Source organism: Sminthopsis crassicaudata, chromosome X (assembly GCF_048593235.1).
Source record: "Sminthopsis crassicaudata isolate SCR6 chromosome X, ASM4859323v1, whole genome shotgun sequence".
NCBI lineage: Eukaryota > Metazoa > Chordata > Mammalia > Dasyuromorphia > Dasyuridae > Sminthopsis > Sminthopsis crassicaudata.
This window is the reverse complement of record NC_133623.1, coordinates 17,259,107-17,265,633: the sequence shown is the minus strand read 5'-3', so window position 1 is coordinate 17,265,633 and position 6,527 is coordinate 17,259,107. Positions and strand designations below refer to the sequence as shown.

The 6,527-nt window shown below is 38.2% G+C and overlaps 1 pseudogene; it reads right to left on the bottom strand.

Annotated features, from left to right (window-relative positions):
- Nucleotides 1-4,930: 4,930 nt before the first annotated feature.
- LOC141548718 (ubiquitin thioesterase OTU1 pseudogene) lies at nt 4,931-6,184 on the bottom strand (annotated as a pseudogene).
- Between the last annotated feature and the right edge of the window lie 343 nt (nt 6,185-6,527).

Here is a 6,527-nt window from a genome sequence, read left to right as displayed (position 1 = left end):
ACTATAAGCTCAGTGAAAGCAGGGAATATCTTTTGCCATTATTTTTATCTCCATTTCACAGCACATAGTAGGTGTTTAATTTTGTTGACTGACTGAAATGTAGTTTCTCATGGGAAAACGTGTGAGTTTGCTCTTGTAAGAAATTCAGGGTATTTGTAGAGTAGGTATGCAGGAGCTGAGCAGCCTGCCTTTGTTTAGCGCCATGTTGCCAAGAAGAACAAATTCAAACTTTACTCAAAGTAAAACAGAAAGACACTCACAATTTCTGGGAAGGGTAATATATGTGTAAGAAAGATTAAATTTGCACTATTGTGAAAGATTTGTTGAAGGGTAAGATAGGAAGGGAATAAGGCTTGCTAATTGATCATTTCAATAATTAAGAAACTACAATAAGGACCTATCCTAGAGTAGTGGTCATGGGAGTAGAGAGGAAGAAATAAATGCAAGAGCTATAGAAGTGGAAACAAAGATACTTTGTTAGTGACTGAATAAAGACTAAGGAAAAGGTAAGGAAAAGTTAAAACCAAGATAATGTGGAATATTTGGAGACATCAGTAGAGAGAATATACAGATGGAGGAGAGTGACTGACTATATCAAAAGCTGAAGAAAAGTCAAGGAAGATGAGGTAATGACTGAGGAAACGAGGGAGATAGCCACTGAATCTGATTGAGATAACTGGTAAGTTCGGAAAGAGCAGGATTCAGACAGACCACTGATTTCAGTGGATGAGAATATCAGTAGTGAGTAAACTAAGATATCAAGGTGTTTGTTTTTTTTGTTTGTTTGTTTGTTTTTTTTCCAAGAAATTTAGAATTAAATGGGAGAGGTGTGGTAGTAGGTTATGGAAGAGAAGGGCCAAAGACAGGTTGTTTGTTTATTTGTTTGTTTTTTTAATTTAGGAACTGAAAAAATCTGAACATGTTTAAAAACTGCTGGGGAAATTAGAAATTAGTATAGCAGAAACTAGACAGTGACCCACAAGTAACACCATATACCAAGATAAAGTCGAAATGGGTTCATGATTTAGACATAGTGGTATTGTAAGTAAAATAGGAGAATAACAGATAGTTTTCCTCTCAGATCTGTGAAGAAGGAAAGACTCTGTGGCCAAAGAAGAGCTGAAGTATATTACTGACTACTAAAAAGATAATTCTGATTACATAAGTTAAAAGATTTTATACAAATAACACCAATGCAGACAAGATTAGAAGGGAAGCAAAAAACTGGGAAAAATTGTACACAGAAACAAGAAGATTATATGAAGATCAATTCTGTTGGACATGGCTCTTTTCAACAATGAGATGATTCAGGACAGTTCCAGTGGTCTTGTGATGGAGAGAGCCATATGCACCCCAACAGAGGACTATGGGGACAGAGTGTGGGTCACAACATAGTATTTTCACTCTTTTTGTTATTTGCTTGTATTTTGTTTTATTTCTCATTTTTTCCTTCTTGATCTGATTGTTTTTTCTGCAGCACAATAATTGTAGAAATATGTACAGAAGAATTTCACATATTTAACATATGTTAGATTACTTGCCATCCAGGGAAGAGAATGGGGAGAAAGAGGGGAAAATTGGAACACAAGATTTTGCAGAATGAATGTTGAAAATTATCCATGTTTCCAAAATAAAAAGCTTTAATAAATAAAAATACTGTTACCAAAAGATTATAAGTTACATATCATTTGTGATTAGCTTCAATGAAGGAACCTACCATACAATAAGTTCCACATATCAATGGAATTATAGGTTTGGTTCCTTTTTCCAATTTCTCTACCAAATTCTACTCCACACCTCCCAAAGAAAAGAGGTAATGGATAGGAAGAGACTGAATATAAATAAGAATAGGGTATGACTGATGAAGAAAGCACTATAAGACTTTGTACAAAATCACTAAGTTGAATCCCATGCACACCTGAACAGGAATCCTCAACAATGTCCTCCACAAGTGGCCATATAGCCTTTGCATGAAGTATTCAAGTGAGAGAGAACACATCATCTCCTGAGGCACCTCATTCCACTGTGCAATAAAATATATTTGGTAAAAAGTTTTTTGTTTTTTTATTTTCCTGGGGGTAAGATTAGGGAAGAATGGCAGAATAGGTAAATAAATTTTAAGCTCTTCAGATTTTCCCCATAAACAGAACAAAATTGTGCCTCAGGGCAAACATAGACTGATGAATAATCAAGATTTGGGAAAGAACATGGGTCCTTCTAGCACAACCCAAGATCAGTTGAAAGACCCCCTGGCACTGAACTAACCAGAGTGATGTACAAACATCTCCAGGCTAGCTCCACACAAACATCTAGTGGGTGACTTTTGGGGCCATCTGGATGTGACTGGAATCTCAGTAGGAATCATAAAAACTTTTATTTCCTGGGCACCTTGAGGAGGGAGAATTCTGAGTCCCCAAAGACTGAGGGAACTGTGGCTGATCAGGAACACCAGGCCCAGCTGTGCTGCAGAGACTAGGCTCTAGGTAAAAAGGAACCAGCACACCAGTGAATACAGAAGCAGTTGGGGATGGATTCTGCTGGATGCTGTCACATGCAGCAAAGTGGAACTTTTCCATTGGAGTTCCTAGTCGGAGAGGAAAGTTGAAGTGAAGCTAAAGCAATAATCCCAAACTCCATTATTAGAAGTGTTTACATTAACACCTCTCAAAAAATGAATTGGCAAAGAAAAAAAGAACCCAATCATAGAAACTTACTATAATAGGTAAGACCATAATTCATCTTCAGAGGAGGACAATGAAGTAAAAAAAAAAGCTTATTCTATCCAAAGAGTAATGTTAAATGGCTATCTGTGCAAAGAGAATTTGCAGAAGAATTCAAAAAAGAATTTAAAAATCAACTGAGAGGCATTGAGGAAAAACTACATTTTACATATATGTATGTGTGTGTGTGTATATATATATATATATATATATACACACACACACACAAACACACACACACACACATATATATATATGTTTCTTTATATATACACACATACACACACACACACAAGAAGATTATTAAAAAAGTAATACAACTAGAAAAGGAGGTAGAAAGTTTTGAAGATAAAAATAAGCTTTGATAATTAGAATTGGGGAAAGGGAATCCAGTGCAGCTATAAGAGACAAAGAAATAAGAAAACATTTTAAGGAATGAAAAATAGAAGATGTGAAAACATATTATAAGAAAAACAACAGATATGGTAAACAGATAATGAAGGAACAATATAGGACTTACTGAACTACCTGTAAGCTGACCAAAAAAAGAACCTTGACAATAACATAAGAAATAATACAAGAAAACTGCCCTTGAGTGATAGAACAGGAAGGAAAAGTAATTAATCACCAAGTCAAATAGTTTTGGAAAACACGCAGGAATGTCATTGCCAAATTTCAAAACTCCCAGATCAAAGAGAAAATTTTCCAATAAAAATCCAAGAAAAAAAAAAACAATTTAAATGTGGCAGAGCTACAATTAGAATTGTATAAGAGTTATCAGCAGACACAATGAAAGAGTATGGGTTAAGGAATCATATATAGTAACAATCCAAAGAACTAGGTCTATACATTGATCTACACTCATACTGTATACAAGATAAGATTGAAATGGTTTCATGATGTAGACAAAGAATATTATAAAAAAAAAACTAAAAGAACATGGGGTAGTTTACCTTTCAGATCTGTGGAGGAAGAAATTTGTAACCAAAGAACTGGAGATCATTATTGATCACAAATTGGATAATTTTGATTATACTGTTAAAAAGTTTTTGTACAAACTAATGAAGGCAAGATTAGAAGGGAAGCAATAAAATGGGAAAATGTTTTTACATTCAAAGGGTCTGATAAAGTCCTCATTTTTAAAATATATAGAGAACTGACTCAAATTTATAAGAATTTAAGGCATTTTCTAACTGATAAATGGTCAAAGGATATGAAGAGACAATTTTCAGATGAAGAAATTCAAACCATTTCTAGTAATCTGAAAAGATACTCCAAGTCATTATTAATCAGAGAAATGCAAATTAAGAACACTCTGAGATACCACTACACACCTGTCAGATTGGCTAAGATGACAGGAACAAATAATGACAAATGTTGGAGGGGATGTGGGGAAATTGGGACACTAATACATTGCTGGTGGAGTTGTGAAAGAATCCAACCATTCTGGAGAGTAATCTGGAATTATGCCCAAAAAGTTATCAAACTGTGCATACCCTTTGATCCAGCAGTGCTACTACTGGGCTTATATCCCAAAGAGATCTTAAAGAAGGGAAAGGGACCTGGATGTGCCAAAATGTTTGTGGCAGCCCTTTTTGTAGTGGCCAGAAACTGGAAGATGAATGGATGTCCATCCATTGGAGAATGGTTGGGTAAATTGTGGTATATGAAGGTTATGGAATATTATTGTTCTGTAAGAAATGACCAGCAGGAGGAATACAGAGAGGTTTGGAGAGACTTACATCAACTGATGCTGAGTGAAGTGAGCAGGACACTTCAAGAACAATACTATATCTTGATCAATTCTGATGGATGTGGCCCTCTCCAACAATGAGATGAACCAAATCAGTTACTGTAGTTCAGTGATGTAGAAAGCCATCTGCACCCAGAGAAAGGCCTGTTGGAACTGTGTGGGACACAACATAGCATTTTTACTCTTTCTATTGTTTGTTTGCATTTTGTTTTCCTTTTCAGGTTGTTTTTTTTTTTTGGTTTTTTTTTTGTGCAGCAAGATAATTATGTAAATATGTGTATGTATATTGGATTTAACATATACTTTAACCTATTTAATATGTATTGGATTACCTGCCATTTGGGGGAAGGGTTGGGGAAAGGAGGGGAAAAATTGGAAGAGAAGGTTTTTCAAGACTCAATATTGAAAAATTACCCATGCACATATCTTGTAAATAAACACTTTAATTAAAAAAAAAAAAAAACTTCCACACTAATTTTAATCTCAACAAGGAATTCTAGTGTCTTCATTGTCTTAAGTAGAAAGGGTGTTTCAAATATTATGTCCTTTTGTCTTTTAAGTTCACAGAGAGATTATTGGAGAAGCCAGATGTTTCTTGATGAACGAGGTAGTAGACAAAACGAGGTAGTAGACAATGAGTCCTGTTGCATAGATTACACCTCTCCAAAGTTGGCGTGGCCAGTCCCTTTGGCATGTTCCCTGGCTTCTGCTTGTCCAGTTAACCCCTTTTGGCACACCATGCATCTCAGGGTGAATCTGTTTACATCAGTAAACTGCCTCCTTTTTTTAGCTTTATCAGCCAATTCCAATGCTTGTGCAAGAATAATGTCATCACTGGAGGGAAAGATGGTCAAAGGAGGGCTGTTTGAGTCAGGGAAGGTTTGCTGAAGTGGATCATAATGGATGCCATCATAAATTAGTAGCACCCTTTTGGGATAACCTGCATCTTCCCCAAAGCGGTTAATTCTGACACTCTGAGTGTCCACTACACAAATTTCACATTGATAGAACTTTGACAAAATAGATATCTCAATAGCCCCTCCCAAGTGTCATTCCTTCTAATCCAGTCACAGTACTCTTGATTTGTTTTTTCCAAGAATGCCTCACAGTAGAATTCTGGATCACTCGCTACTGTTTTTGCTATAAGATTTCGCATCTCAGGGGCACGAGTTGGATCTAAAACTCCCCCTTCTACGACATAGTGCACACTGGTGAAAAGGCAGGAGTTATCGGCTGGGACCACAGTTCTGGCAAGCACAGGCAAAACTTCCCTGAATGAAGTATGAGCGCCATCATCTGTGACTGCAGAAGATGAAATCTTAGGCTTGGTTTTGTCCTCTTCAACTATCAGAGTATCACCTGACTGGATGGGCAGATCCCCCAGTACGGTCTCCCCATTGCTGAGATCTAGGCACTTAGGGGGGAAGCCGGCAAGGATCCGCTGCCCACCAGCAGCGATCCCGGTAAGAGCAGCTATCTGACCCTCAAGTTCCAGCACACGGGACCCGCTTGAAAGGCCTTGTAGGATGTGGGTGCCATTCTTGGCCTTGCAGCGGAGCCGCCACATTGCATCAACCACCCACCAGACACCTGTGTAGGACACCTCTGGAGGGAGGGAGCTGCTGCCACCGGAGAGAAGAAGACTCTTCAGGAGGGAGGAAGTCGCTACTGCCTGAGGGAAGACGACACCACCGGAGGGAGGAAGACACCGTCACCTGAGGAAGGAAGATGCCACAAGAGAGAAGACGCCACTGCCTGAGGGAAGGAGCTGCTGCCGCCGAAGAGAGGAAGAAACAACCGGAAGGAAGAAGACGCCACCTCAGGAAGAAGGAAGATGCTGCTGTGGAGACACCACGTGGACAAATGGACAGTGGGTGGAACCTAAAATGGCCGCCCCCTAGCCTGGATAAATATCGCGAGAAGTCACCACGTCACCACGCCCTCTTTTCCCGTCCTCCTGAGGGGCATCTCTCCAAATTCCATTACACTATTCTTTGGACAATCACCAATCAAGTTCCACTTAATTCTTGAGAGTAAAGAGCCCCTAGATTTTC